The sequence below is a fragment of the Triticum aestivum genome, chromosome 4D, assembly GCF_018294505.1.
Source record: "Triticum aestivum cultivar Chinese Spring chromosome 4D, IWGSC CS RefSeq v2.1, whole genome shotgun sequence".
Taxonomy (NCBI): Eukaryota; Viridiplantae; Streptophyta; class Magnoliopsida; order Poales; family Poaceae; genus Triticum; species Triticum aestivum.
Window position 1 is genome coordinate 198,909,748 of NC_057805.1, and position 24,332 is coordinate 198,934,079.

Consider the following 24,332-nt stretch of genomic DNA (forward strand, 5'->3'; position numbering starts at 1 on the left):
TCCTGGTTGAAGTCTTGACGTAGGGTCCAAGTCCTCTGGACCACATTCGTTCCGAAAATCACGTTCCCAAAGGTTTCATTCCGTTTGGACTCCGTTTGATATTCTTTTTCTGCGAAACTCTGAAATAGGCAAAAACAACAATTCTGGGCTGGGCCTCCGGTTAATAGGTTAGTCCCAAAAATAATATAAAAGTGTATAATAAAGCCCAGTAATGTCCAAAACAGAATATAATATAGCATGGAACAATAAAAAATTATAGATACGTTGGAGACATATCAAGGATCCCCAAGCTTAATTCATGCTCATCCTCGAGTAGGTAAATTGATAAAAACAGAATTTTTGATGTGGAATGCTACTAGGCATAATTTCAATGTAATTCTTCTTAATTCTGGTATGAATATTCAGATCCGAAAGATTCAAGATAAAAGTTCAATATTGACATAAAAATAATAATACTTCAAGCATACTAACTAAGCAATTATGTCCTCTCAAAATAACATGGCCAAAGAAAGTTCATCCCTGCAAAATCATATAGTTTAGTCATGCTCCATTTTCGTCACACAAGAATGCTCTCATCCTGCACAACCCTGATGACAAGCCAAGCAATTGTTTCATACTTTAGTAATCTCAAACTTTTTGAACCTTCACGTAATACATGAGCGTGAGCCATGGATATAACACTATGGGTGGAATAGAATATAATGATGGGGGTTATGTGGAGAAGACAAAAAGGGAGAAAGTCTGACATCAACGAGGCTAACCAATGAGCTATGGAGATGCCCATCGATCGATGTTAATGCAAGGAGTTGGGATTGCCATGCAACGGATGCACTAGAGCTATAAATATATGAAAGCTTAACAAAAGAAACTAAGTGGGTGTGCATCCAACTCGCTTGCTCACGAAGACCTAGGGCATTTTGAGGAAGCCCATCATTGGAATATACAAGCCAAGTTCTATAATGAAATATTCCCACTAGTATATGAAAGTGATATCATAGGAGACTCTCTATCATGAAGATCATGGTGCTACTTTGAAGCACAAGTTTGGAAAAAGGATAGTAGCATTGTCCCTTCTCTCTCTTTCTCTCATTCATTTTTTTCTTTGGGCCTTTTCTCTTTTTTTATGGCCTCTTTTTTTCGTCCGGAGTCTCATCCCGACTTGTGGGGGAATCATAGTCTCCATCATCCTTTCCTCACTTGGGACAATGCTCTAATAATGATCATCATCACACTTTTATTTACTTACAACTCAAGAATTACAACTCAATACTTAGAACAAAATATGACTCTATGTGGATGCCTCCAGCGGTGTACCGGGATATGCAATGAATCAAGAGTGACATGTATGAAAGAATTATGAACGGTAGCTTTGCCACAAATATGATGTCGACTACATGATCATGCAAAGCAATTATGACAATGATCAAGCGTGTCATAGTAAACGGAACGGTGGTAAGTTGCATGGCAATATATCTCGGAATGGCTATGGAAATGCCATGATAGTAAGACCTAGGGCACTTGAGGAGGCCCATTGTTGGAATATACAAGCCAAGTTCTATAATGAAAAGTTCCCACTAGTATATGAAAGTGACAAAACAAGAGAATCTCTATCATGAAGATTATGGTGCTACTTCGAAGCACAAGTGTGGAAAAAGGATAGTAGCATTGTCCCTTCTCTGTTTTTCTCTCATTTTTTTGGGCCTACTTTTTTTATGGCCTTTCTCTCTTTTTTATTTTCCTCACTTGGTACAATGCTCTAGAAAATGATGATCATCACACTTCTATTTATTTACAACTCAATGATTACAACTCAATACTAGAACAAGGTATGACTCTATATGAATGCCTCCGGCGGTGTACCGGGATATGCAATGAACCAAGAGTGACATGTATGAAAGAATTATGAATGGTGGCTTTGCCAAAAATACTATGTCAACTACATGATCATGATAAGCAATATGATAATGATGAACGTGTCATGATAAACGGAACAGTGGAAAGTTGCATGGCAATATATCTCGGAATGGCTATGGAAATGCCATAATAGGTAGGTATGGTGGCTGTTTTGAGGAAATGCCATACAATGATGACCGAAGAGGCTAGCAATGATGGAAGGGTGAGAGTGCGTATAATCCATGGACTCAACATTAGTCATAAATAACTCACATACTTATTGCAAAAATCTACAAGTCATCAAAAACCAAGCACTACACGCATGCTCCTAGGGGATAGATTGGTAGGAAAAGACCATTGCTCGTCCCCGGCCGCCACTCATAAGGAGGACAATCAAAGAACACCTCATGTTTCAAATTTGTTACATAACATTTACCATACGTGCATGCTATGGGACTTGCAAACTTCAACATAAGTATTTCTCAAATTCACAACTACTCAACTAGCACAACTTTAATATCAGTATCTCCATGTCTCAAAACAATCATCAAGCATCAAACTTTTCTTAGTATTCAACACACTCATAAGAAAGTTTTTACTAGTCTTGAATACCTAGCATATTAGGATTATTTAAGAAAATTACCATGCTATTTAAGACTCTCAAAATAATCTAAGTGAAGCATGAGAGATCAATAGTTTCTATAAAACAAAAGTTACCACCGTGCTCTAAAAGATATAAATGAAGTACTAGAGCAAAAACTATATAACTCAAAAGATATAAGTGAAGCACATAGAGTATTCTAAAAATTTCCAAATCATGTGTCTCTCTCTTGAAACGTGTGTACAGCAAGGATTATTGTGGTAAACTAAAAAACAAAGACGCAAATCATACAAGACGCTCCAAGCAAAACACATATCATGTGGTGAATAAAAATATAGCTCCAAGTAAAGTTACCGATGGAAGTAGACGAAAGAGGGGATGCCTTCTGGGGCATCCCCAAGCTTTGGATTTTAGGTGTCCTTAGATTATCTTGGGGGTGCCATGGGCATCCCCAAGCTTAGGCTCTTTCCACTCCTTGTTCCATAATCCATCAAATCTTTTACCCAAAACTTGAAAACTTCACAACACAAAACTTAACAGAAAATCTCGTGAGCTCCGTTAGCGAAAGAAAACAAAAGACCACTTCAAGGTACTGTAATGAACTCATTATTTATTTATATTGGTGTTAAACCTACTGTATTCCAACTTCTCTATGGTTTATAAACTATATTACTAGCCATAGATTCATCAAAATAAACAAACAACACCCGAAAAACAGAATCTGTCAAAAACAGAACAGTCTGTAGTAATATGTAACTAACGCAAACTTCTGGAACTCCAAAAATTCAGCCAAAATAGGAATACCTATACAATTTGTTTATTGATCAGAACCAATTAGAATCAATATTTTATCACGTTCTGGTGATTTTTAACAATTATTTTCGTGAACAGAAAGTTTCTGGAATTTTCTGCAGGATCAAATAACTATCATCCAAGAAGATCCTATAGGTTTAACTTGGCACAAACACTAATTAAGACATAAAAAGACATCTAACCAGAGGTAGATAAAAAATTTATTCCTAAACAGAAGCAAAAAACTAAAAACTAAAAATAAAATTGGGTTGCCTCCCAACAAGCGCTATCGTTTAACGCCCCTAGCTAGGCATAAAAGCAAGGATAGATCTAGGTATTGCCATCTTTGGTAGGCAATCCATAAGTGGCTCTCATAATAGATTCATATGGTAAGTTTATTTTCTTTCTAGGGAAGTGTTCCATGCCTTTCTTTAATGGAAATTGGAATCTAATATTCCCTTCCTTCATATCAATAATTGCACCAATCGTTCTAAGGAAAGGTCTACCAAGAATAATAGGACATGAAGGATTGCAATCTATGTCAAGAACAATAAAGTCTACGGGCACACAGTTCCTATTTGCAACAATAAGAACATCATTAATTCTTCCCATAGGTTTTCTTAATGGTGGAATTCGCAAGGTGCAAGTGTAAAGAGCAATCATCAAAATCACGGAAACCTAGCAAATCACACAAAGTCTTTGGAATCGTGGAAACACTAGCACCCAAATCACACAAAGCATAGTATTCATGATCTTTAATTTTAATTTTAATAGTAGGTTCCCACTCATCATAGAGTTTTCTAGGGATAGAAACTTCCAACTCAAGTTTTTCTTCATAAGATTGCATCAAAGCATCAACGATATGTTTGGTAAAAGCTTTATTTTGACCTTTTAAAGAGTTCGGCGAAGAAACCGGCTGACAGAGTTATATCTGTAGGTATGCTGACGGGTCGTCCCGCCGAAGAAATGCCCGGGTCTGCAGGTGATCTTCTGCGGGAGCTCTCCAAACTGCACGAACAAGTTCGGCAGGTGATGTAGGGAATTGCCCAAGCCTTGTGGCCATCCGCCTCCCTGCCAGGAGAAATGGGGGAGCTTGTAGAGAAGCTCAACGGAGCACGGCGACGCTTCCGATTATGGAAGATATTAGCTTGCCGACAAGGTGCAAGGGAAGCTTGGGCCATGGTGAAGACGCAATATACCAAGGCTGACCCGAACCACATGGCCGAGGTCGGACCTGTGGGGTCTGATGGGAAAGAGATCCCCGTCAGTTTGGTGTATTGAACTACGGTCACATCTATTTAGGAAAGATGGTAAGATTTTTACTATTTTTCCTCATGCATCTTTTGCATACATTATTTTTAAGCTAAACTTCATTGCTAAGTATGTTACTACGATGTTCGTCAACAGGGGCTTCCGATGAATGTTGTGCCTCATTGGATCGAGCCTAAAGGTCGCATGGCAATGGTTAGCTTACGACCAAGACATCCTACATTGCACATGAGTGCATTCAGGATTTCTCGAAGCGAGCAAGTCTTTATAGTCAAAGACTGGAGCAGAATTGTGAATGATCGTAGAGAAGTACTAGGGGGCAGCAATCAGAAGCGCAACCCACAATTATGAGACAGGTTCATTTGCATGCTCCAATATGATGAATCAGGACTACTACACATGTTCTATGCTATTTTACCTGAGAGAGAGCAACAGGACTGGTTAGCTAGCTAGAATGAGTTTGAAGATGATGATGTGCTACACTATGACTATGATGATTAAATAGCTAGTTTTGGTGGTAATGACTAATGATTAGTATTAGCTAGTGTTGGTGGTGATTAGGTAGCTACACTATGATTATGATGATTATTAACTAGTGTTGTTGGTGATGATATGATGCAAGTGTTTGTATATTAATATGATGATGATGATGAGTTATTATATCATTGGGTGAAAGAACCGCGGATTAGTTTGAAGTGGAAGGATCCAAAGTGATCAAGTCATGGATTATCATGATAATACATGACTTGATCACTTCGGATCCTTCCACTTGAAACTAATCAGCGGTTCTTTCACCTAGTGATTTAATAACTCATTATAATGTAAAAACAATCTCTAAATTTCTACTGTATGAAAACTTGTATAAAGGCGTATGAATATGATATAAAATAAAAAAGAAATAGAATACGAAATAATAGTAGTAGCGCGGGCAGTGAGCCGTGCTACTAGTAATTAGCAGTAGCGCCTGTTGCGCTACGCGCTACTACTAAGTTGATATAGTAGTAGCGCGTGTTAACAAATGCTACTGCTAACCTTTAGCTGTAGCGCCGTAGCAGTAGCGCGGCTGCACGCGCTACTGATAGGCAAAAAACCCGCGCTACTGCTCGGCTTTTCCCTTGTTGTGGAACTTAGTGGACCAAGTTGCCACACACGTGTTGCGGCTGCGCGATGCCTATCATAGTGCCAGCGCGACCATGCCGGTCGTTAGGCTAAACCCGTTTGACCACCCCGTCGACTTCAACGAGCTGCGGCTTCCTGACCTGGTCTCCTTCTTCACCTATATCTCCGAGGAGCTGAGTTGTCTCCGCGCGATGGTGGGGCCAGAGCTGGACAAGGAGGGGTTGCGGGCTGCCGTCGCTGTTGCCGGGCGAATCCTCACAGGGCTCCGTGACTGGAATCCATTTGTGCCATTGGACGCCGTCTTTGATGAGTGGGCTCCCGTCGACCGGGAGCGGGCTTTGTGGGCAGTTGCACCCTGCATCACCAACATCGTGCGCCTCAAGAAGCAAAGGGACTTCGGTGGTGTGTAGGCGTCCTCTACATGGGCATGTCCATGTCTCGACACAACATGACCGTTGGAACAAACTCAGACGGTGCAAATCAGTCACTGTAGCACAAAGCGTGTGGGTGTGTTTCGTTGCATTCTCATCTCAATATAGTTGTTCCCTCTTCGTGCATGCTCAGCTCAGTGCCCCTCTTCATGCATGCTCCTAGTGTGTTTGTGTTAACCTACTAGTGTGGACTCATGCACCCTTGATGCACTCTACCAAACACCCAAAAGTGTGTCGAGAAGGGAACTTTTGCTCCCATCCCATGCACCCTTCATACATCCTACCTAACACTGATTCGTGCTTCATATGGTTCATGTTTCGTGGAGTACTGTAGCACCATACTCTCCGTGTGATGTAGACCTAGTTATGTTAACATTGATCTCACCGTTCATTCTTGACCGGACAGTTAAAAAAGGGGGTACTATGTTGCATTACTGTTCATATAGTTGACATGCGCACAACATCATTTGTTATCGTCATATCTTACTAATATTATGTAGAACTAACGTATGAACCACTGCACATGCCTAGTAGTAGGAGCACTCTGTAAGTTCAAGTGGCTGCCATGTTTCGCACTCCTCCATCGTAAGAGTGGAAACGCTTGCTGTAATCATTTTTTTCTTCAGAAACAGTGGACATGCTCTGCCGTGCGGATCCTCCTTGACGGTCGTCGGGAACCTTGCTACTCACTTTCGCCGACGTGTGGGACAACCAGCACCTGGGTCCACTAGCCATGCACTAAATTACTCCATAGTAGAGAGCCCAACTACACGGTAGACTACCCCGATCGAAGCGCCGGAGTAATGCCCAATATGCCATCAAATCACAAAACCCCCTCCTTTCCAGCAGTAAGTTGGACTGACGAAGCAACCATCGTTTCACTCTTCTCCCTCAGCTTCCTCTCTTGAAGAAAACCCCAACTCGCTTCCCCCTCATGTTGTTCCTCATTTCTTCAAGAAATCCCCGACCTGCTTCTGCCATTGTTCTTCTCTCCCAAAGAAGGAAAGGTGAGCGCATCAATGGTGTTGATTCCGGCCAAGGCCCGGTCTTGCAACCCCGAGACTGATCCTATAACTCCCTCTCTGTTCTTCTGTTGGGTTTGTGATTATGGTTTCTTTTCTTTTGTTTCTATTTGACAGTTTTGAAAGCACAAGTACTCCCTGGGTGATTTTGGTAATTAATGTCAACATATCTCTTGTTGGACTAATACTTTTATCTAGTATATTTCAGATGAGTTCAACAGTGGAGTGGCATGGACAGATGAGTTCAACATATCTCTTCCAAAGCCACCTTAAGACCACAAGGTAAGTATATGCATCACACTCATGTGCATGATGATCTCTTGCTGATGTACATATTGTTTGCAAGAAGGTCTCATGAACATAAAGGTACACTTCCTATATTCATACCATTTGCTCTGATGCATATAGCCAAGATACATGCAACTCATTGCTTGCTCTGTCATGCTTATGCATTCATATGTTCTTTCATTCCATATTTACATGATTGCATACATGTAGGGGGAGCATACGCATGTTACATGTCCTTCCAAAGCTTTACTTGATATTCTGTATATCCTTATCTAAAGCTTTGATATATGTTGTCATCAATTACCAAAAAGGGGGAGATTAAGCACAAGTGCTCCCTGGGTGATTTTGGTAATTAATGTCAACATATCTCTTGTTGGACTAATACTTTTATCTAGTATATTTCAAATGAGTTCAAAAGTGGAGTGGCATGGACAAGAGGATGTGGAACCCCTTCAACATGCTAAGGACAGAAGATTGGCAAAAGCTCAAAGGCTCAAGACTCTACATTTTCATTTTAGTGATCCAAGATCACATTGAGTCCATAGGAAAAGCCAATACTATTAAATGGAGATGAGGTGTTGCTTAATGGCTTGCTTGCTCAAAGTGCTTAGTGATATGCTCCAAAGCCCTCAACCACTTTCTCATTTCCACATATGTCCCAAACCTAAAGTCAAACTCGGCCCCACCGATTTGATCTATCCGGCGCCACCAAGTTCATTTGACATAGCCACTGCCAGAAACCCTAATCAGTGCGGTCTCACCGATGGGATCTCGGTCTCACCGAGATGGGCTTGGAAACTCTCTATTGCCTGTTGCAATTATTTCGGTCTCACCGACATATGCAATCTGTCCCACCGAGTTTTCTTGACCAACTCTCTCTTTTTCTTATTACCAAAATCGGTCTCACCGAGTTTGTCTAATCAGTCAAACCGAGTTGAGGTTTTACCCTAACCCTAGCACATCGGTCCCACCGAGTTGATCATATCTGTCCCACCGAAAAGCCTAACATTCACATTTTGTACCAAATCGGTCTGATTGACTTTCTCGATTCGGTCCCACCGAGTTTGGTGAATTGTGTGTAACGGCTAGATTTTGTGTGGAGGCTATATATACCCCTCCACCCTTCCTTCATTCATGAGGAGAGCCATCAACACGTGCCTACACTTCCAGCATTCATTTTCTGAGAGAGAACCACCTACTCATGTGTTGAGACCAAGATATTCCAATCCAACCACAAGAATCTTGATATCTAGCCTTCCCCAACTTGCTTTCCACTCAAATCATCTTTCCACCAAATCCAAATCGGTGAGATAGAGTTGAGTGTTGGGGAGACTATCATTTGAAGCACAAGAGCAAGGAGTTCATCATCAACACACCATCTATTACCTTTTGGAGAGTGGTGTCTCCTAGATTGGTTAGGTGTCACTTGGGAGCCTCCATCAAGATTGTGGAGTTGAACAAAGGAGTTTCTACGGGCAAGGAGATCGCCTACTTCGTGAAGATCTACCCTAGTGAGGCAAGTCCTTCGTGGGCGATGGCCATGGTGGGATAGACAAGGTTGCTACTTCGTGGACCCTTCGTGGGTGGAGCCCTCCGTGGACTCGCGCAACCGTTACCCTTCGTGGGTTGAATTATCCATCAACATGGATGTACGATAGCACCACCTATCGGAACCACGGAAAAAATCTTCGTGTCTCCAATTGCGTTTGCACACTCCAATCCCATCCATTTACATTCTTGCGAGCTGCATTCTTTACTTTTCGCTGCTCATCTACTCTTGCCATGCTTGCTTGAAATGTATGGTGAATGTTTAAACTTGCGCTAAACCTCCACCTTAACTTAAAGAAATTAAAAACTGCTACTTTTCTTTGTTGAGGGTCTAATCACCCCCCTCTAGACACCTCTTCTCGATCCTTTCAATTGGTATCAGAGCATTGGTCTCCATTGCCTTGGTTAAATCACCATTGGAGGAAGATGGATGAGTCTATGTTGGGGAGTCTTACACGTAGAGTGCCTATACTTTGTGGAGAGTTCTTTCATGAGTGGAAAAATGAGATGCTTGGGATTTTCAATGAACACTGGTGTGCGTCGATCCTAAACAAACGGTTTTTACCCCTTTCTGCGACGACATTTGGAACCGTCGCCAAGTGAGTGTGGGCGATAGGGGGTTCCTTCCCACACGACCCAGAAACTGTCGGGGATATGCCCTCCTGGCACACATGTTCAGCAAAATGAGGTCGTGTGCGACCGGCGAGCACTCAAATACAGAAATACATACAATAGAGGTAAAAAAATAAAATTATACGGCGAAAGTGTTTCTGATAGCAAGTACATCCCACACAGTCAGTCCCCGCTAAACGTTTCCGTTCGAATGCACATCCCACACAGTCGGTCCAAGCAAAACGTTTCCGTTCACAGGTACACCACACACAATTTCTCCCGTTAAATTGTTTGCGTTATTGAATGTAGCACACATGGTCCGTAGAAGAAACTGTGTGGCAAAGGCTGTCCATGACACACAGTTTTTATGTGGTAAACGTTTGCGTAAGGTGGCATAACGCAAACAGTTTTGAAGATAAAGTCGTGTGTGACAGTTCATTGATCCAACACGGTTTATTCGTAGAAACTGTGTGCGTTGCCTGAGGTCATCGCCCACGGTATTTTTTCAACAACCATTTGCAATATCAAAACCCAATTAGCAGGCTAATTGGCCATTAGCAGGCTAATTTCCCTATTATTAATAATCTATTTATTAATCTAAGTGGCATTCATATTAAGCACACACTATATTTCATTTCCATATTAAGTAAGTAGAATTTCATAATTGAAATACATCAGAGTACAACATGATATAGCTTCAGCACTCAGCTACCCCATTACACAACTGCACCAGCAACAAGTTCCACATGCAACATGTAGAACCTTTCAAAATTAGCATCATAGACGGTATATAGACAGATGCATCTCATATGGAAAACTACTGAAGTGGAAGGCGAATATTGAGCCTTCATTCATGTTGAAGGTCTTTGCAACTTTAGGCCAGTGCCTGTGGATGATTGACCGTCCGTCCTTCGACCTCTTCAGGAACACTTCAATATTGAACCGTGGGTGTTGTATGAAAACCTTCCTCGACTCCTGACCATAGAGGTGGTTTGAGAGGTAATCATTAGTGAACTGCTTTGGAAAGGCCTGAAAACAAGGATGTGCATAAATATCTTCTCTATATTGGAAATGGGGCAAAGGAATAAAAAAAGGCAAGGTATATTAGTTAGTACCATCTTGTAGTGAACTGATGTCTTCTTCATTGTGCACACAAAGATCTTGTTGTTTTTTGTCGATAATTTCTTTATCCTAACAATCTTTCTGAGTTTCTTGATTTGATTGATATTCATGGACAACTCATTTCCCCATATACAAAAAGGGTCGAACAGTGGGTCAAAACCTCTGACAGCAGGACCTACATGTGCAAGATCAAATTGTTAAAAACAAAAATATTAGAATGGTTCCTGCAATTGCACAATAATGTGCTATTAGACAACATACCATGCACGTGCTAACCTCAATTGTAAACCTCAGTGCTTCCCATTGTTTCCCTGCAACACATATAAGGTAGTTAGTCATCAGGTTAAGTAAGGGTTAGCATGCTATCAGTAAAATATGTTGATGAAAACTAAGCACATTGCAGATTCATCCGATTAACCGAAGCCACATGGAAAACCCATTTACCCAAACCAAGCATGATTAAGAACTAGGAAATATAGCACTTGTATATGTTTCCCATGTATTAAGTGCAGCCAAATTCGATTTATTCCTCACATGCACAACAATACAAAATTCTACCCACGACAGTTGGACATCGCATTGCAGAATTGAACCAAGCAGTTAACTAAACACCACAACAAATGAACCAAACATTAACTGAGCACCACATTGCACAATATAACATTGAACCAAGCAGTTAACTAAACACCACAACAAATGAACCAAACATTAAATGAGCACCACATTGCACAATATAACATACTCCTAATAGAAGATCAAAGAGTTAACCAAACAGTTAACTACAACCAATTGTAGCAACTGTATTTGTTTCTCATGTATTTACTACAGCCAAATTCAATTTATACCTCACATGGTATACAATAATAGAATGCACCCACAATTTTGTAAAGATAAATTCGATTTATTTCTCACATGGAAGACAATACAAAATTACAGCCTGAAGAATTGAATATCACATTTGCAAAATTGAACCAAACAGTTAACTGAAGATGACAACTAATTAACAAAATAGTTAATAAGTGAGCACCACACTGCACGACATATAGAACATATACACTAGAGCAACAGATTGCATGGTGAAATTAGATAGCACAATTCACTAGATTTTGTGAAGGAAAGGCAGGAGCAGCACACGCAACGGGTAAACCGAGCATGCTTAACCGGTGTAGCTAGCAATTGGCAAGGTGCTCCTCCAAGATCTGGGGGTCGACATGAATGGCAGCCATCGCGACCTCATCCGCGCGTGTGGCCGCGATTTGCTTCTCCGCTGCCAGATGCTCCTTGAGGTCTTGGCTATACTGCGTGCACCATGGCTTAGGCCGGCGCTTATTTGGTGGAGGGGTCGGTGATTTGGGTGGAAGGTGTCGCGCTCGCGCTGGCGGTCGGGGTATGTATGATGTGGAAGGAGGAGGAGGATGGGGTTCGGGTGTGGATTACCTGCCTGGATAGAGGAGGCCGAGAAGCATGAAGGAGGGTCGCCGGCGAGGAGGCGGTGGCGCTGCAAGCAAGGAGTGAAGGTTTCAACTTCGAAAGGAAGGCGGAAAGAGGGGAAATGTGGCTTTTGGTAAGGGGGAGGGGCGGGGAGGTAGATATTTCCGCGGAAGCCGAAAATTTTGAATCGCTTCAGCCAAAAAACTGGCGCGCAAAGTGTCATCAGACACGGTCCCTTATTTAGAACTGTGTACGATATGTGGACATCACAAACGATTCAGATAGCTTAACCCGTGTGTGATGAGTTTGAACGTCAAAAGTTTTGGTTCAAATTTCCATGGTTAAAGTGGTCATCCATGTCATTGCATAATTTGGGTACACAAAGGAGACTACAGCACACCCACACTTCTTAATCGAGCAAGTTCAGCAATTAAACAGAGCTAGCTGACTTAAACATTACTCTAACAAATTAAAGACCAGCGCTCTTAATTAAACAAAACATAGGGTACTACTACGGATGGTGCTCGTCGATCTCCCCCGCCGCCTCCATGTCCAGCTCGCGCCCGACGGTCTCCTGGGGAAGGGGCTCCATGGCATCCATCGCACCATACTCAGCAAGCATCTCGCCATCCGCGTCCGCCATCTCTTTGGAAAAAGGCCGCCACGAGCTGGGGGTGGGAGGACGCGATCTGGGCTTGGACGAGCTCCGTCGTTGCAAGGTATGCGGAGGAGGAACGAACGGCTGCTCGAACGCTCTCGGCGATTGCCAGCTCTTCGGCCGTGGGTTGCCGACCGTTGTCGGAGAAGCTTCGTTAGATTTGTTTGGTGACCGCCAGGAGCTGGGCGTGGGCGGCCTCGACATGGTCGTGGGCGGCCTCCATCAGGGCTAAGGCCGCCGCCGCGGAACGGACACAGGTTGTGCCGCTCTCGCTAGTTGCTATCCCTGAGGCAGATGTTGCTGCCGCCACCTGAGAAGCAACAACGGCCGTTTGGGCAGCCTTTGCCTCCCGTTCGCAAATTGCGGCAGTGCTCATGCACCTTGTTACCACGCGCATGGCGGCTGCGGGCGCGCTCTCGCCGGAGTGGGCCACCGAAGTTGCCCTCACGACGTGGGTCCACATGCCCACCTTTCACCGGCGACGATTGAACAGTGAAATGATATCTGGGCAGCGAGCTAGTGTGCTTGAGACGCCGGACGTGGACCGTAGCCGACACACCTTCTCGCGTAAGCCATAGGCATACTATACACCGACGGTGCTCCAAGATATTTTGTACTACATCTCACACGGTTGCTGATAATAACTGTGTGCGGTCTACTTGATTTTTCATCTTGATTTGAATTACATAATGGGGTCACAGCGGCAACAGATGGTGTTTGAATTGCTAGACCTTTTATCTGGAGTGAACATGCAACTATATGTTTGTCGTAAAAGAAATGGAATTATTCAGGGTTCGTTTGAACATTTTATACATTAAATTAGTTTTCTAGCCATTTTAGGTGAACAATTCAAATTTGAACTACATGCACATGCTCCAGAGCATATAAATTAGTTGAAAAATCAAATATGTGTCCTTGGGTGCATGCTTAGGTCCCATGCAAGAAATGAGAATGAATTTCAAACACCAGGGCACCGTTGATTGCCGGCAAAACATTGAGATGCCCGGTTTTTCAATTCTAGTCAATCCAAAACTTGTCTGAAATTCATGAAACTTAGCATGCTATCATGGAGCGGCATCAACATGCCGTGGTACAAATTTTGTCCCATTTGGGGCAGGTTTGGGTATATGCTTCTCACAAACTGGAGCTTCTCACAACAAGCATGATGGTTTTCGGTAGGGAACGTCCCACCTTTGGGGACTAAATGATATCCATTGCCTCTTATTGCTTTCAAATTTGTTTCTCGTGTCAACATAGAACAAAGAGAGTGTTGTGTGATTTTTTGTGATTTTTGGGGGTTCATTTGGACATTTTTTTGTATTAACTGAGTTTTCAATGCATTTTATCTGCATAATTCATATTTGAACTACATGCGCATGCTCCAGTGCATATAAATTGGTTGAAAAGTCAAATTTGTGTCCTTGGGTGCATGCATAGGTCCCATCCAAGAAATGGGAATGAATTTCAAACACCGGGGCACCGTTGATTGCCGGCAAAACATTGAGATGCCCGGTTTTTAAATTCTAGTAAATCCAAAACTCGTCTGTAATTCATGAAACTTGTCATGCTATCATGGACCGGCATCAACATGCCGTGGTACAAATTTTGTCCCATTTTAGGCAGGCTTGGGTATATGCTTCTCACAAACCGGAGCTTCTCACAACAAGCATGACGGTTTTCGGTAGGGAACGTCCCACCTTTTGGGACGAAACGATATCCATTGCCTCTTATTGCTTTCAACTTTTTCTCGTGTCAACATAGAACAACAGGAGTGTTGTGTGATTTTTTGTGATTTTTCGGGGTTCGTTTGGACATTTTTATGCATTAACTGAGTTTTATATGCATTTGATGTGCATAATTCAAATTTGAACTACATGCACATGCTCCAGTGCATATAAATTGGTTGAAAAATCAAATCTGTGTCCTTGGGTGCATGCTTAGGTCCCATGCAAGAAATGGGAATGAATTTCAAACACTGGGGCACCGTTGATTGCCGGCAAAACAATGAGATGCCTGGTTTTAAATTCTAGTAAATCCAAAACTCTTCTGAAATTCATGAAACTTGGCATGCTATCATGGAGCGGCATCAACATGTCGTGGTACAAATTTTGTCCCATTTGGTGCAGGTTTGGGTATATGCTTCTCACAAACCGGAGCTTCTCCCAACAAGCATGATGGTTTTCGGTAGGGAACGTCCCACCTTTGTAGACGAAACGATATCCATTGCCTTTTATTGCTTTCAATTTTTTTTCTCATGTCAACATAGAACAACAGGAGTTTTGTGTGATTTTTTGTGATTTTTCGGGGTTCGCTTCGACATTTTTATGCATTAACTGAGTTTTCAATGCATTTTATGTGCATAATTCAAATTTGAACTACATGCGCATGCTCCAGTGCATGTAAATTGGTTGAAAAATCAAATATGTGTCCTTGGGTGCATGCTTAGGTCCCATGCAAGAAATGGGAATGAATTTCAAACACCGGGGCACCGTTGATTGCCGCCAAAACATTGAGGTGCCTGGTTTTTAAATTCTAGTAAATCCAAAACTCGTCTGAAATTCATGAAACTTGGCATGCTATCATGGAGAGGCATCAACATGCCGTGGTACAAATTTTGTCCCATTTGGGGCATGTTTGGGTCTATGCTTCTCACAAACCGGAGCTTCTCACAACAAGCACGATGGTTTTCGGTAGGGAACGTCCCACCTTTGGGGACGAAACGATATCCATTGCCTCTTATTGCTTTCAATTTTTTTTCTCATGTCAACATAGAACGACAGGTGTGTTGTGTGATTTTTTGTGATTTTTCGGGGTTCGTTTGGACATTTTTATGCATTAACTGAGTTTTCAATGCATTTTATGTGCATAATTCAAATTCGAACTACATGCACTTGCTCGAGTGCATATATATTGGTTGAAAAGTCAAATTTGTATACATGGGTGCATGCTTAAGTCCCATGCAAGAAATGGGAGTGAATTTCAAACACCGGGGCATCGTTGATTGCCGGCAAAACATTGAGATGCCTGGTTTTTAAATTATAGTAAATCCAAAACTCGTCTGAAATTCATGAAACTTGGCATGCTATCATGGAGCGGAATCAACATGCCTCGTACAAATTTTGTCCCATTTGGGGCAGGTTTGGGTATATGCTTCTCACAAACCGGAGCTTCTCACAACAAGCATGATGGTTTTCGGTAGGGAACGTCCCACCTTTGGGGACGAAACGATATCCATTGCCTCTTATTGCTTTCAATTTTTTTCTTATGTCAACATAGAACAACAGGAGTGTTGTTTGATTTTGTTATGATTTTTCAGGGTTCGTTTGGACATTTTTATGCATTAACTGAGATTTCAATGCATTTGATGTGCATAATTCAAATTTGAACTACATGCACATGCTCTAGGGCATATAAATTGGTTCAAAAATCAAATCTGTGTCCTTGGGTGCATGCTTAGGTCCCATGCAAGAAATGGGAATGAATTTCAAACATCGGGGCACCGTTGATTGCCAGCAAAACAATGAGATGCCTGGTTTTTAAATTCTAGTAAATCCAAAACTCGTCTGAAATTCATGAAACTTGGCATGCTATCATGGAGCGGCATCAACATGCCGTGGTACAAATTTTGTCCCTTTTGGGGCAGGTTTTGGTATATGCTTCTCACAAACCGGAGCTTCTCCCAACAAGCATGATGGTTTTCGGTAGGGAACGTCCCACCTTTGGGGACTAAACGATATCCATTGCCTGTTATTGCTTTCAATTTTTTTTCTCGTGTCAACATAGAACAACAGGAGTGTTGTGTGATTTTTTGGGGTTTGTTTGGACATTTTTATGCATTAACTGAGTTTTCAATGCATTTTATGTGCATAATTCAAATTTGAACTACATGCACTTGCTCGTGTGCATATATATATTGGTTGAAAAATCAAATCTGTGTCCTTGGGTGCATGCTTAGGTCCCATGCAAGAAATGGGAATGAATTTCAAACACCGGGGCACCGTTGATTGCCGGCAAAACATTGAGATGCCTGGTTTTTAAATTCTAGTAAATCCAAAACTCGTCTGAAATTCATGAAACGTGGCATGCCATCATGGAGCGGAATCAACATGCCTCGTACAAATTTTGTCCCATTTGGGGCAGGTTTGGGTATATGCTTCACACAAACCGGTGCTTCTCACAACAAGCATGATGGTTTTCAGTAGGGAACGTCCCACCTTTGGGGACTAAACGATATCCATTGCCTCTTATTGCTTTCAATTTTTTTCTCGTGTCAACATAGAACAACAGGAGTGTTGTGTGATTTTTTGTGATTTTTTGGGGTTCGTTTGGACATTTTTATGCATTAACTGAGTTTTCAATGCATTTTATGTGCATAATTCATATTTGAACAACATGCGCATGCTCCAGCGCATATAAATTGGTTAAAAAGTCAAATATGTGTCCTTGGGTGCATGCTTAGGTCCCATGCAAGAAATGGGAATGAATTTCAAACACCGAGGCACCGTTGATTGCCTGCAAAACATTGAGATGCCTGGTTTTTAAATTCTAGTAAATCCAAAACTCGTCTGAAATTCATGAAACTTGGCATGCTATCATGGAGCGGCATCAACATGCCGTTGTACAAATTTTGTCCCTTTTGGGGCAGGTTTCGGTATATGCTTCTCACAAACCGGAGCTTCTCCCAACAAGCATGATGGTTTTCGGTGGGGAACGTCCCACCTTTGGGGACGAAACGATATCCATTGCCTCTTATTGCTTTCAATTTTTTTCTCGCGTCAACATACAACAATAGGAGTGTTGTGTGATTTTTTGTGATTTTTCGGGGTTCGTTTGGACATTTTTATGCATTAACTGAGTTTTCAATGCAGTTTATGTGCATAATTAAAATTTGAACTACATGCACATGCTCAAGTGCATATAAATTGGTTGAAAAATCAAATATGTGTCCTTGGGTGCATGCTTAGGTCCCATGCAAGAAATGGGAATGAATTTCAAACACCGGGGCACCGTTGATGGCCGGCAAAACATTGAGATGCCTGGTTTTAAATTCTAGTAAATCCAAAACTTGTCTGAAATTCATGAAACTTGGCATGCTATCATGGAGCGGCATGAACATGCCGTGGTACAAATTTTGTCCCATTTGGGGCAGGATTTGGTATATGCTTCTCACAACAAGCATGATGGTTTTTGGTATGGAACGTCCCACCTTTGGGGACGAAACGATATCCATTGCCTCTTATTGCTTTCAATTTTTTCTCTCGTGTCAACATAGAACAACAGGAGGGTTGTTTGATTTTTTGTGATTTTTTGGGGTTCGTTTGGACATTTTTATGCATTAACTGAGTTTTCAATGCATTTTATGTGCATAATTCAAATTTGAACTACATGCACTTGCTCGAGTGCATATATATTGGTTGAAAAATCAAATCTATGTCCTTGGGTGCATGCTTAGGTCCCATGCAAGAAATGGGAATGAATTTCAAACACCGGGGCACCGTTGATTGCCTGCAAAACATTGAGATGCCTGGTTTTTAAATTCTAGTAAATCCAAAACTCGTCTGAAATTCATGAAATTTGGCAGGCTATCATGGAGCGGCATCAACATGCCGTGGTACAAATTTTGTCCTATTTGGGGCAGGTTTGGGTATATGCTTCTCACAAACCGGAGCTTCTCCCAACAAGCATGATGGTTTTCGGTAGGGAACGTGCCACCTTTGGGGACGAAACGATATCCATTGCTTCTAATTGCTTTCAATTTTTTCTCTCGTGTCAACATAGAACAACAGCAGTTTTGTGTGACTTTTTGGGGTTTGTTTGGACATTTTTATGCATTAACTGCATTTTATGTGCATAGTTCAAATTTGAACTACATGCACATGCTCAAGTGCATATAAATTGGTTGAAAAATCAAATATGTGTCCTTGGGTGCATGCTTAGGTCCCATGCAAGAAATGGGAATGAATTTCATACACCGGGGCACCGTTGATTGCCTGCAAAACATTGAGATGCCTGGTTTTAAATTTTAGTAAATCCAAAACTCGTCTGAAATTCATGAAACTTGGTATGCTATCATGGAGCGGCATCAACATGTCGTGGTAAATTTTTTGTCCTATTTGGGGTAGGTTTGGGTATATGCGTCTCACAAACCGGAGCTTATCACAACAAGCATGATGGTTTTTGGTAGGGAACGTCCCACCTTTGGGGACGAAACGATATCCATTGCCTCTTATTGCTTTCAAATTTTTTTCTCGTGTCAACATAGAACAACAGGAGTGCTGTGTGATTTTTTGGGGTTCATTTGGACATTTTTATGCATTAACTGAGTTTTCAATGCATTTTATGTGCATAATTCAAATTTGAACTACATGCACATGCTCAAGTGCATATAAATTGGTTGAAAAATCAAATCTGTGTCCTTGGGTGCATGCTTAGGTCCCATGCAAGAAATGGGAATGAATTTCGAACACCGGGGCACCGTTGATTGCCGGCAAAACATTGAGATGCCTGGTTTTTAAATTCTAGTAAATCCAAAACTCGTCTGAAATTCGTGAAACTTGGCATGCTATCCTGTACCGGTATCAACATGCCGTGGTACAAATTTTGTCTCATTGGGGGCAGGATTTGGTATATGCTTCTCACAAACCGGAGCTTCTCACAACAAGCATGACGGTTTTCGGTGGGGAACGTCCCACCTTTGGGGACGAAACGATATCCATTGCCTCTTATTGCTTTCAATTTTTTTTCTCGTGTCAACATAGAACAACAGGAGTGTTGTGTGATTTTTTGTGATTTTTTGGGGTTCGTTTGGACATTTTTATGCGTTAACTGAGTTTTCAATGCATTTTATGTGCATAATTCAAATTTGAACTACATGCACATGCTCAAGTGCATATAAAATGGTTGAAAAATCAAATCTGTGTCCTTGGGTGCATGCTTAGGTCCCATGCAAGAAATGGGAATGAATTTCGAACACCGGGGCACCGTTGATTGCCGGCAAAACATTGAGATGCCTGGTTTTTAAATTCTAGTAAATCCAAAACTCGTCTGAAATTAATGAAACTTGGCATGCTATCATGGACCGGCATCAAAATGCCTTGGTACAAATTTTGTCCCATTTGGGGCAGGATTTGGTATATGCTTCTCACAAACCGGAGCTTCTCACAACAAGCATGATGGTTTTCGGTAGGGAACGTCCCACCTTTGGGGACTAAACGATATCCATTGCCTCTTTTTGCTTTCAATTTTTTTCTCGTGTCAACATAGAACAACAGGAGTGTAGTGTGATTTTTTGTGATTTTTCGGGGTTCGTTTGGACATTTTTATGCATTAACTGAGTTTTCAATGCATTTGATGTGCATAATTCAAATTTGAACTACATGCACATGCTCTAGTGCATATAAATTGGTTGCAAAATCAAATATGTGTCCTTGGGTACATGCTTAGGTCCCATGCAAGAAATGGGAATGAATTTCAAACATCGGGGCACCGTTGATTGCCAGCAAAACAATGAGATGCCTGGTTTTTAAATTCTAGTAAATCCAAAACTCGTCTGAAATTCATGAAACTTGGCATGCTATCATGGAGAGGCATCAACATGCCGTGGTACAAATTTTGTCCCTTTTGGGGCAGGTTTCGGTATATGCTTCTCATAAACCGGAGCTTCTCCTAACAAGCATGATGGTTTTCGGTAGGGAACGTCCCACCTTTGGGGACTAAACGATATCCATTGCCTCTTATTGCTTTCAATTTTTTTTCTCGTGTCAACATAGAACAACAGGAGTGTTGTGTGATTTTTTGTGATTTTTTGGGGTTCGTTTGGACATTTTTATGCGTTAACTGAGTTTTCAATGCATTTTATGTGCATAATTCAAATTTGAACTACATGCACATGCTCAAGTGCATATAAAATGGTTGAAAAATCAAATCTGTGTCCTTGGGTGCATGCTTAGGTCCCATGCAAGAAATGGGAATGAATTTCGAACACCGGGGCACCGTTGATTGCCGGCAAAACATTGAGATGCCTGGTTTTTAAATTCTAGTAAATCCAAAACTCGTCTGAAGTTAATGAAACTTGGCATGCTATCATGGACCGGCATCAAAATGCCTTGGTACAAATTTTGTCCCATTTGGGGCAGGATTTGGTATATGCTTCTCACAAACCGGAGCTTCTCACAACAAGCATGATGGTTTTCGGTAGGGAACGTCCCACCTTTGGGGACTAAACGATATCCATTGCCTCTTTTTGCTTTCAATTTTTTTCTCGTGTCAACATAGAACAACAGGAGTGTAGTGTGATTTTTTGTGATTTTTCGGGGTTCGTTTGGACATTTTTATGCATTAACTGAGTTTTCAATGCATTTGATGTGCATAATTCAAATTTGAACTACATGCACATGCTCTAGTGCATATAAATTGGTTGCAAAATCAAATATGTGTCCTTGGGTACATGCTTAGGTCCCATGCAAGAAATGGGAATGAATTTCAAACATCGGGGCACCGTTGATTGCCAGCAAAACAATGAGATGCCTGGTTTTTAAATTCTAGTAAATCCAAAACTCGTCTGAAATTCATGAAACTTGGCATGCTATCATGGAGCGGCATCAACATGCCGTGGTACAAATTTTGTCCCTTTTGGGGCAGGTTTCGGTATATGCTTCTCACAAACCGGAGCTTCTCCTAACAAGCATGATGGTTTTCGGTAGGGAACGTCCCACCTTTGGGGACTAAACGATATCCATTGCCTCTTATTGCTTTCAATTTTTTTTCCCGTGTCAACATAGAACAACAGGAGTGTTGTGTGATTTTTTGGGGTTTGTTTGGACATTTTTATGCATTAACTGAGTTTTCAATGCATTTTATGTGCATAATTCAAATTTGAACTACATGCACTTGCTCGTGTGCATATATATATATATATTGGTTCAAAAATCAAATCTGTGTCCTTGGGTGCATGCTTAGGTCCCATGCAAGAAATGGGAATGAATTTCAAACACCGGGGCACCTTTGATTGCCGGCAAAACATTGAGATGCCTGGTTTTTAAATTCTAGTAAATCCAAAACTCGTCTGAAATTCATGAAACGTGGCATGCTATCATGGAGCGGAATCAACATACCTCGTACAAATTTTGTCCCATTTGGGGCAGGTTTGGGTATATGCTTCACACAAACCGGAGCTTCTCACAACAAGCATGATGGTTTTCGGTAGGGAACGTCCCACCTTTGGGGACTAAACGATATCCATTGCCTCTTATTGCTTTCAATTTTTTTCTCGTGTCAACATAGAACAACAGGAGTGTTGTGTGATTTTTTGTGATTTTTCGGGGTTCGTTTGGACATTTTTATGCATTAACTGAGTTTTCAATGCATTTTATGTGCATAATTCAAATTTGAACTACATGCACTTCTTCATGTGCATATAAATTGGTTGAAAAACCAAATATGTGTCCTTGGGTGCATGCTTAGGTCCCATGCAAGAAATGGGAATGAATTTCAAACACCGGGCCACCGTTGATGGCCGACAAAACATTGAGATGCCTGGTTTTTAAATTCTAGTAAATCCAAAACTCGACTGAAATTCATGAAACTTGGCATGCTATCATGGAGCGGCATCAACATGCCGTGGTACAAATTTTGTCCCATTTGGGGCAGGTTTGGGTATATGCTTCTCACAAACCGGAGCTTCTCACAACAAGCATGATGGTTTTTGGTAGGGAACGTCCCACCTTTGGGGACTAAACGATATCCATTGCCTCTTATTGCTTTCAAATTTGTTTCTCGTGTCAACATAGAAAAACGAGGTTCATTTGGAAATTTTTCTACATTAACTGATTTTTCAATGCATTTTATGTGCATAATTCATATTTGAACAACATGCGCATGCTCCAGCGCATATAAATTGGTTAAAAAGTCAAATATGTGTCCTTGGGTGCAAGCTTAGGTCCCATGCAAGAAATGGGAATGAATTTCAAACACCGAGGCACCGTTGATTGCCTGCAAAACATGGAGATGCCTGGTTTTTAAATTCTAGTAAATCCAAAACTCGTCTGAAATTCATGAAACTTGGCATGCTATCATGGAGCGGCATCAACATGCCGTGGTACAAATTTTGTCCCTTTTGGGGCAGGTTTCGGTATATGCTTCTCACAAACCGGAGCTTCTCCCAACAAGCATGATGGTTTTCGGTGGGGAACGTCCCACCTTTGGGGACGAAACGATATCCATTGCCTCTTATTGCTTTCAATTTATTTCTCGCGTCAACATAGAACAATAGGAGTGTTGTGTGATTTTTTGTGATTTTTCGGGGTTCGTTTGGACATTTTTATGCATTAACTGAGTTTTCAATGCAGTTTATGTGCATAATTAAAATTTGAACTACATGCACATGCTCAAGTGCATATAAATTGGTTGAAAAATCAAATATGTGTCCTTGGGTGCATGCTTAGGTCCCATGCAAGAAATGGGAATGAATTTCAAACACCGGGGCACCGTTGATGACCGGCAAAACATTGAGATGCCTGGTTTTAAATTCTAGTAAATCCAAAACTTGTCTGAAATTCATGAAACTTGGCATGCTATCATGGAGCGGCATGAACATGCCGTGGTACAAATTTTGTCCCATTTGGGGCAGGATTTGGTATATGCTTCTCACAACAAGCATGATGGTTTTTCGTATGGAACGTCCCACCTTTGGGGACGAAACGATATCCATTGCCTCTTATTGCTTTGAATTTTTTCTCTCGTGTCAACATAGAACAACAGGAGGGTTGTTTGATTTTTTGTGATTTTTTGGGGTTCGTTTGGACATTTTTATGCATTAACTGAGTTTTCAATGCATTTTATGTGCATAATTCAAATTTGAACTACATGCACTTGCTCGAGTGCATATATATTGGTTGAAAAATCGAATCTATGTCCTTGGGTGCATGCTTAGGTCCCATGCAAGAAATGGGAATGAATTTCAAACACCGGGGCACCGTTGATTGCCTGCAAAACATTGAGATGCCTGGTTTTTAAATTCTAGTAAATCCAAAACTCGTCTGAAATTCATGAAATTTGGCAGGCTATCATGGAGCGGCATCAACATGCCGTGGTACAAATTTTGTCCTATTTGGGGCAGGTTTGGGTATATGCTTCTCACAAACCGGAGCTTCTCCCAACAAGCATGATGGTTTTCGGTAGGGAACGTGCCACCTTTGGGGACGAAACGATATCCATAGCTTCTAATTGCTTTCAATTTTTTCTCTCGTGTCAACATAGAACAACAGCAGTTTTGTGTGACTTTTTGGGGTTCGTTTGGACATTTTTATGCATTAACTGCATTTTATGTGCATAATTCAAATTTGAACTACATGCACATGCTCAAGTGCATATAAATTGGTTGAAAAATCAAATATGTGTCCTTGGGTGCATGCTTAGGTCCCATGCAAGAAATGGGAATGAATTTCATACACCGGGGCACCGTTGATTGCCTGCAAAACATTGAGATGCCTGGTTTTTAAATTTTAGTAAATCCAAAACTCGTCTGAAATTCATGAAACTTGGTATGC